This window comes from Lactuca serriola, chromosome 9, assembly GCF_051521515.1.
Source record: "Lactuca serriola cultivar US96UC23 chromosome 9, Lser_US96UC23_V15, whole genome shotgun sequence".
Lineage (NCBI taxonomy): Eukaryota > Viridiplantae > Streptophyta > Magnoliopsida > Asterales > Asteraceae > Lactuca > Lactuca serriola.
Genome location: NC_136416.1, coordinates 185,584,548 through 185,594,119, shown reverse-complemented (window position 1 = coordinate 185,594,119; position 9,572 = coordinate 185,584,548). Strand labels below are relative to the sequence as shown.

General features: G+C 32.4%; 1 pseudogene; it reads right to left on the bottom strand.

The window, feature by feature from the left end:
• Positions 1 to 1,562: 1,562 nt before the first annotated feature.
• LOC145077257 (F-box protein SNE pseudogene) lies at positions 1,563 to 2,339 on the bottom strand (annotated as a pseudogene).
• Positions 2,340 to 9,572: the final 7,233 nt, after the last annotated feature.

The following is a 9,572-nucleotide window of genomic DNA, read 5'->3' as shown; positions in this document are numbered from 1 at the left end:
CCGGACTAATAAAAAAAATATTATAGTGAGTGGTTTTCTTTCCTCGTTTGCATGAAAAGTTTTTTCAGAAGCTTTCTTTAGTTATATCCGAAATGTTCATTTCGTAGTTTCAAATATGATTGATATTCGTTCAAATGTTTTATTTGAAGTCATTGTGGTGTATATTTGCAATGTTTTTTTTTTTTTTTTTGATTTTTGTTCCATTTCAACAAAAATAAATATTTTCTCGAAATTTCAGAATTATTTATGAGATTTTAAACTTGTTATTGAAACTCTAAGATAATTTTTTATTTAAAATCCAAAAAACTGTTAGAATATGAAAAATTAGTAAGAAAGATACACGAAAATACTTTTGGTTGTCCTATAAAATAGACTAAAAATAACACAGTAGGCAGGTGGGTGTGGTTCGGCAAAGCGGACATGGCTTCGGACCGCGCCGTGGCCATGACAAACAAAACTCGGCAATATAACTCGGTATATATCTACCGATAGGAGAGAAACATTTTTGAATTGAAAGTTACAATATTGGTCCCTAAAAATTCTTTTCTGCTACACCGTTTACCCCAAACTTAAAATAAAAATATTATATTTACCCTTTAACTTTATAAAACTTAACATTCAGATTTATTTCCTTTCATTTAATGTTCAATACTCAATATTAATTTAAATAAATCCCTTCTATTTAAGGTAATTATTATTATATCCCAAAAGTATAAGTTAGTTATTATAATACTATTTAGTTTTAAAATAACTTGTTTAAATTAATTATTTTTAATATAATTAATTTACAAAAAATTAAGAAAAAAAAGAATTACAAATGTGGCAACCTATGCCTTTTAAATTGCAAATGTGACAAACAGTGTGACAAATATGATGTGACGTTGATATGGATCGTGACATATATGACACTACATCTACGAGTCTTAAGAAGATGTGTGTTGGTAAAATCAGAGTTAGGACAAGCAATACAGTTTTTAACATCAATGCAATTTTTACCAATCTATTGGGGGTTCCTAGTCAGCCGCTCATGACAAAAAAAATATTAAGAAAATAAGAATTAGACAATCATTCGTGAGCTAGTTTGAAGCCATGGCCTCCGTGGCGTGAGATTGTGTAACAACTTTATGTGTACGCTTCCAACTTTATTATACGGAAATCAATTAATTCTATACCAAAAACCGATTTTTGTTAAAAAGGAAAATTTAACTCTAATAGAAAATAAAATAAAATATACCAAAAAACTTAATTTAATTTTCTCTACAAAAAACTGACCAATATTGATATAATTTTATAAATATAAAATTTTAATATAAAATAAATTGAATTGAGTTGCTAATGAATTTAAAAAATTAAATTGTATAGGTGGAAAAAAAAATTAATTTTTCATAAAAAAATTAAATTTGATTGGATTGTTAACGCGATAGTTAACCACCATAACCTCAAAATGTTAAACATGGACTCAAAATGCAAGTGCCAACCACAAGCAACATTTTTGTAATTTACTCTGGAATCAATAAATGAGATTACAAGATTGTGGATTAATATTAGACCACAACCAAAAATAGAAATAACTGTTAGTACTTTTTATAAGATGTTCGAATAATAATTTATTAAGAATTGCAACAAATATATAAGAACAAAAAATGTAACATCAAAATCTGACTCCGTCGTTTGTGTAGTATTTTCTTACGAAGCCATTCCTCATAACAGTCAGAAGCTAACGTTCACGGCCTTGCATAGAAACTTGAGCGACTTCGCCGGCGACTCACCGCTGACCACCCCTCCGCCACCACCCAACAGTCTCTCGTAATACTCCACACAAAACAGCGACAACGAAAGCTCCACCTCATGCCGGTTCCACACTCGCCGGACCACCTCGGACTCGCCGCTAAAGAATCTCCTCCTCTTCAGTCGACTCGCCACCGGTCGAACACACACCATGTACATTCTCCGGTACCCACCCAGAGCCAAAACCACCGACCTAACTCCAACCGACGGCGGCGACACATGTCGGAAGCATAGATTTTCCCATAACGAGTCGTTCCGGACGATGGAACACCATTGGCGACACACACACGCCGCCGCGCCCAACGACCGTCCGTCGAGCCTCTGCAACACCTCTATCAACAAATCGACGTGATCATTTATGGGAAAACACTGCTTCTGCCTCTTGGTTTCTCTCTGTATATCTTCATTGTCATGAATCTGCGACATTGATGATTAATTAGGAAGCAAAAGTAAACAGTTGTGGGTTTTCGGAGATTGGGATTTGAGGGTGGTGGGTATTTGTAGGAGGAAGAAGGGTATCGATGGGACATGGAGGAAATGACAACCCACAAAATTCCAATGGGGCGTGAGAGAACAGTGACAATTTCTTAGGGTGTGTTTTACATTTAATAAATAGGGTTAAGTTCATTTTATCATTTATATGCATGGATTATCAAAAGAATTAACATCATAAATGTTAACATATTTGTTTAAATAACCAATGTTTTAGTAATTTCCAGAAATTATGTACGGAATGTTAAATTTCGGACTCGATTAAGTTTATATTGAATTGTTGGATTTGTGTTGAGACAAGAGTTACTAGACGTGAAGTTGAATGTGACATTTTGGATAGATGTATATTTCAAAATTAACATCCAACATCATCATATATGCGGACAAAACATTATTTTGAGAAATTATTTAATTTTTTTTATACATAAAAATTTATGTTTTAGAGGCTTTAAAGAAGTTATAATTGTTTTTCAAACTTTTGGTAGCATTAAGTATTAACTATTAAAAGAAAACATTGAGTTTGGAGTAGGTAAATTGGCAGCTCTTTGCTTTAGAATATTTCTAAATCAAATAGATTTTTACATAGTCAAAATACATAATTTTGACTTTAAATATGTTCAACGGCAAACATGTTTTTTCCACTGTATTTGAACTTTAAAGTTATATATATATATATATATATATATATATATATATATAGGGAATGGTTATATGGAAAATAAACAATTAAGGCAACACATGTTAGAACCAATGAAAGCATGACAACACATCACTTTGGAATAACTATATAAATAACTTCCATAATACATTACTTATAAATAAAGAAATGGACACGTGTCACTTGATCATTGGTTCCAGCATATGTTGCCCTAATTGTTCATTTTCCATTGAACCTAAACCTATATATATATATATATATATATATATATATATATATATATATAGAGAGAGAGAGAGAGAGAGAGAGAGAGAGAGAGAGAGAGAGAGAGAGAGAGAGATAAAAATCCTCAAATAATGAAAATAGTCAATTTCTTTGTTTATGGGGAAAGTGAATATATTGTTCTTTTGTTGTTGTTTTTCATTACGTTGTTTCAGGTTCCAACGCTTTGTTTTTGATCCGTTGAGGTGAAAATGAGGAATACGATCGTTTGGAGATATTTATATTCCTTTTTCATTAATGTAAACAAATGTATATTACAATATTATCCCTTACTATGAAAATAACAAATGTCCAAAAGCTTACGCCACTACGAAAATTTACATAAAAACAGAAATGCATATAAATAACATAATGATCCGCCAAATAACATTCACGGTTGACCCATGAGGAACAAAGATCAAGTTGGCATTCCCAAGCATTGATAATTTGATATCAACCACAACATGATGAGCTACTAAATTATGTTCCTAGACATTTTGTTTATCATATTATTTTCGGGTCAAAACTAATTATATACAAATTATAAGAGCTACCAAACACAAATATATATGAGATGTGTTTAACAAAAGTAACTGATATAGATAGCTGAAGTTTTTATTTATATATAAATATTTGGTAAAATAGTTATAAACTTCTCAAAGATGTAAATTGATATATAACATAATATATATAACTTTAAAAAACCTTCAAAAAAATACTTGATAAAACTTTTGAATTATAAGTTTTTTATTTAAAATAAAACTTTAAACCTGTGCTTCCATCTTTAATTTGAGTTTTTTTCTCTTAAAAACGATTAAACAAGACTCTTAAAAACTTTGAAAAGTTATATAGTATAATATTTTGAGAGGATAACATATAGTAGTTTTACTGTATAAAAGAAGGATAAAACAAAAATGCATTCGACACAAGAAGAATAATGTTGGTTAAGATCCAACCAAAAAAAGAAAACTAATGATCATGGTTAAGTTGCTTTCAATTCAAAAGTGCTCAGATTTTGGCCCCTACAAAATCCTACGGGACAAAATGCCTTCGATATCTACTCACCATTTTCTGGATTTCTCGGATTCACTAGGCTTGCTTTTTTTTTTTCGTGAGATATATTTATATTTATGGGCATCTAAAGGGTTAATTATTTAAATTTAAGAAAAAAAAAAACTCCATGTGTGTGGGTGTGCATGTGTGTGATTGAACTTCACAAATATGTCCCATAACATAGGGTTTTTAAACACCACTATATTTATGAGATATGTTTAGACTTTAGACCCATCACCCAAGGTTAGATCGATTAAGACTAAACATTTTTTTTTTAAACTTGAAATGACATCTTTATCATTGCACATATTTAAAATTATAACAAGCTTAGATTATATCTGATTAAATAAGATTTGAAATCAAAGTTATACTGAATCGATCCACGTCAATTTTGTATTTTTGTTTCGATTATTTAGTAATTAACAGTCTTAGTCTATACAACACTCAAACACTGAAACACTCGAAAACCAGGTTGGAATGAATCATAACTAAAAATTCACAATACGAGAATCAAGAAGAGTCTAATTTCCTAACTAAACATCATAAGCAAAAACTTAAGTAAATAATCAAGTTGGGACCATTTCCAACTCAACCATGCCACAAACCAATTTTTGGATCGAGTACAACGTCTTATTTTAGGTGGGTATGGTTTCATCTTGATTTATTGGTATTATATATGGTTATTTACTTATTTTTACATTATAAATAATATTATAGATTATGCTTCAAGTAAATGAAGTAAATTCTATATACTTAAATTAGCACATCTAGTTTTTTGTAACAATGCTAATAAACAAACAAATAACGTTTAAGTGAAAAAAGATAAAAGATGCATGGCGTAGTTTTCACATGAAATCCCAAAATAGAAAAAAACGAAGGCAATAATAAGAAAAAGTCAGAGATGATTAAAGTATTAAATAGAAAAGATATGGAAAATATATATATTAAGAGTTGTCAATGAGGCTGTGGAGTGAACAAAAAGAACAAAACAAGAGACAAAGAGGTAAACAAAAGGAAGAGCAGGGAAACAAAACAAGGATTCAAAGCCAAATATTTAATTCCAATTCAATCGGAAATTGGAATCTGAGCCTCTTTCTATCTTTGGTGAAAAAGACCAGTCGATGCGAAAACAGATAAAAGTTGTTTACCTTTTATATAATGATCGATCTAAAGATACTCCCATGAATTTTGTGCTTCCCGTCCTTTGATTGTTTTGTTAAATTTTATAATTAAGTATAATCTGGTGAAAAAATCTGTATGGATACATACATCATTTAGAAAAAGAGAAATGAAAATTTTAATATTTAGTATTGTGAGTTTAGAGACACCTATAGAGAGAGAATTTTTCAAAGTTTTATACTTATGAGTTAAGATGTTAAAATCGGTGGTTGGTCCAGAAAAAAATGTTAGAGGTAGCTCATTTAATTTTAGAGGTAACAGGTCGGAAAAATTGCTTCATAACGAAAAAATTCTCAAAACAATTTCCCTACGCCAAAAAATTTGAAGGATAACACGAGCTAGTTTGGCCTCCCACTAAGGTACGTCACCGATTAAAATGCGTATTTTGGAATGCTTTAGAGGTTTTATTGCTTGGTTGTTGTGAGACTCGTGTATTATACGAGTTTTATTAAAAAAAAGTTAAATGAAAATGTCTAAACATTAAACATTTTAAAGTAAACTTTCAGAATAAATAAGACCGAAATGATGAACAAGAAAGTACTTCAATCTATACTAATAAAAAACTATTGACATATTTTAAAGAAATGATGAATAAATAAATACTTCAACATTAGATGTCATAATGTTAAGTTTGTTGGAAATTTGGTTAGTAAAATGAGCATTATGGGACTTGTCCTACAATGGAAGCAAGAAAGAAATTTATCTTTCTTATGAGCCTAAACCTTCCTAGTTTATCAATATGGATAAAGTATCCTGCTAATTGGGTTAACCTAATTGGAATGGAATCATTTCCATTAGTTATATAAAGTCAAGGGAAAATATAGTTGATCCTTTGACAAAAGGCATTAGCAGAGAACAAGTTCTCTTCACATCGAGGGGAATAAACTTAAAGCCAACAAAATGAGACACCACCTGGCAGAAACCTAACCTAGCAACATTGAAGATCCCATGGTCTAGGTTCATTAGGGAAACTAGTTGAGGAAGACACAAAGTAGCACTAACACAAAGGTATGCTCACTCCTATAATACGTACTTATTTGTGTTTTCCGTTGATGATATATGATGAATATTTATTCTTAAAAATGTTGATAGTTTTTATAGTGGAATAGTACGGATTGTTCCAAATTAGCATTACCTACATGAGATAGATGTGAGGTCTCATCTTTGGGAGCTGACATGGATAGGCTCTCTAAAAGTCTCATGAAGAAAGGATTTTTCATGACCAAAATGAACACAATGGTAAGAATTAATATATGCTTATATATGATATGTGTGATTCATCTTGTTTTGAATCTACTACATAAAGTGGTTAGTTCAAGACTCTAGTTCACTACCCACAAAGTACATCCAAGTAGTATTCATTATAAAAGGTTCAAGTTTTACAAAACTTTTTCAGATGCATTTCATATCTTATTTCCCTTATTTGAATATCAAAATTCTCTTATTTTCTATTCAAATATAGAGTATTCTTGGAGTTTAGATAGAAAATATGGGGTATTGTTGTAAGCAAGAAAGACATGTATCCTTCTTATAAGCCTAAGCTATTAGACTTATGGGCTAAGAAATAGCACTTTGGAATTGTGAGAATTGTGATTACACTTTCAAATTGAAGTATTTGGGTGGTACTCCCTAATCTTTAATTGGATAACGTAACGCCCGCGTTTCTAGGCTAATCATTAATATGATGATGTAATAGTTAGGGTCAATAATTGTTACTCATTTTGAAGTAATAAAGAGAAATTACTTGAATATTATGTGAATTACGTGATTTTATGTGCATTATAATTAATTATAAGATATAATAAATTAAGAATGAAAATAAGCGCCAAAAATAAAAATATTGATAAACCCGATATCTATGAAGAAAGTTGTAGTGGTTGTGACAAGGATTCCGAAGATATAAAGAACGCCGAAATCCGAGTTGTAACGAAGAAGTAATGACTTGTCGAAGTTTCGCGACAAAACCAGCACGCCGCTGTGTGACATAAAAAATGAGTTTACTATAAAGTTATTTTTAGCCTTAGCGATCTAAAATAAAGTCGTAGTATACATTAAACCAAGAGTGTGCATAAAAAGAACGTCCAAATCTGACTTCGTATGAGGAAGTTATGAATTTTCTAAGATTTGACATAACAATGTGCAGCTTGGAGTTCGAATTTTAGATCAAACAATTTTTAGACGACACAACCTAAATGAGAATTGAATATCTCATTAATAGGAGTTCAAAGATAAAAATACAGTCGAAAACGGAGTCCATATGTAGAAGTTATGAATTATACATGGTCGTTAAATAGTGTAATACTCTCATACTGTTAAATTTAAAATCGACCGAGAATTAGCCGATGGAGTCAAAAGGAAAGTTGTAGATCTGGTCAATACCTACGCGTGGATATAAAGAACTTTGAAAACGGAGCTCGTATGCGAAAATTACGAGGTTTAGAAGTCGAAAGGGTGCTACAACGAAGTGGGTGACGTGGCGCAATCTTAGCCATTGCTTATTCCCCACTAGATGACGAAACGTGGCACCAACTCGACAAGTTAGACCAGCAACTCGATGAGTTGGGGGACAGAAAATTGATGAGTTGGGCCAGAAACTCGACGAGTTCATCACCTTTCAGCCTATAAATACCACCTCAGAGTTCCTTCATTTTTCACACCTTAAACATATTCTTCTTCTCTATACTCACTCTCCAAACCCTCCCAAACACCCCCAAAATCCTAGGAAACTTTCCTAGCTCTAGAAGAAACCCTTGGAGCGCTAGAAGGATCTAAGAAAAAGAGTTTTTCGGTTCGGAACTCTGCCCCAGTAGATCACGGTTTTTAAGCAAACATCCCGGTTTCGTCGAAGCGAAGCGCTGTCCAAGTTGGAATCACCACCTTATCAAGTGAGTGCATAGTTACTTTTATCTTACACATAGACATGAAGAATTTTATATAAATTACGTGTTATGTGTGCATATTATCTGTTTACTTGAGATCTATACTAGGTGAAAGATTTAAACTTTGTTTTTCAGATCTAAACTGTATATGTATTTTATACCTTGAGATCTATACTGGATGAAAGATTTAAACTTTGTTTTTCAGACCTAGACTGAATATGTAACGACCCAAAAATCAAGGGTAAAATTTTCATTTTTAATATAGCTAAAACATTGATACCGTTTATTTCAAACATTTCAATTCATCATTAAGTAAAACATTTATCAGAGTTCATCCCAAAATCATTCATTGCGGAAGTCATAGGTCTGTGCACTGCGATCAATCCGAGCCCTTCATTTCCAAATTGATGATACCTAAAACCAAAACTGTAAATCGTAAGCACAAAGCTTATTGAGTTCCTCAAAGCATAACCCACACAAAATCCACATAACACATATCATATTAGCTATAAAAGCTACATATATCACATAACACATATCATATTAGCTATACAAGCTATCTCTACCACATGCCACATATCATATTAGCTATAAAAGCTATCTCTACCACATAAGTCATGCATACTAACATATAAGGATATCGTGGGCTCCCCCCAGGGTCTTATACCTTCATGCCAAGGGCTCTCCATGGTCTTTACCTAGGAATGCCATGGGCTCCCCTACATAGTCTTATATCCAACTGCCACGGGCTCCCCCCGAGGTTTTCCATGTAATAACCACATAATCAACTAGCATATCATATATCACAGAAGTATCTATCATACTACATAACACATACATAAACATATAAGGATGTCGTGGGCTCCCCCAGGGTCTTATACCATCATGCCATAGGCTCCTCCACATGATCTTTACCTAGGAATGCCATGGGCTCCCCCACATGGTCTTATATCCAACTGCCACGGGCTCCTCCCGGGGTTTTCCATGCAAATATCATATAATCACTAGCATACCACTTAGCATAAAGCTAACTATCATACCACTTAGCATAAAGCTAACTATCATGCCACATATCTCTACTACAGCTAGTGTACCACATAACATAAAATGGGCCGGCCTTGGTGCCTTATTCCCATCAGTATGGTAAGTAGACTCACCTGACACTGCTGAAGTCCCATGGATAAAACTCTAGCTGCTGGTTGACAGGTTCTCGAACTGCCAATCATCAAAACGACACCCAATATAATTAGGTTCCAATACAC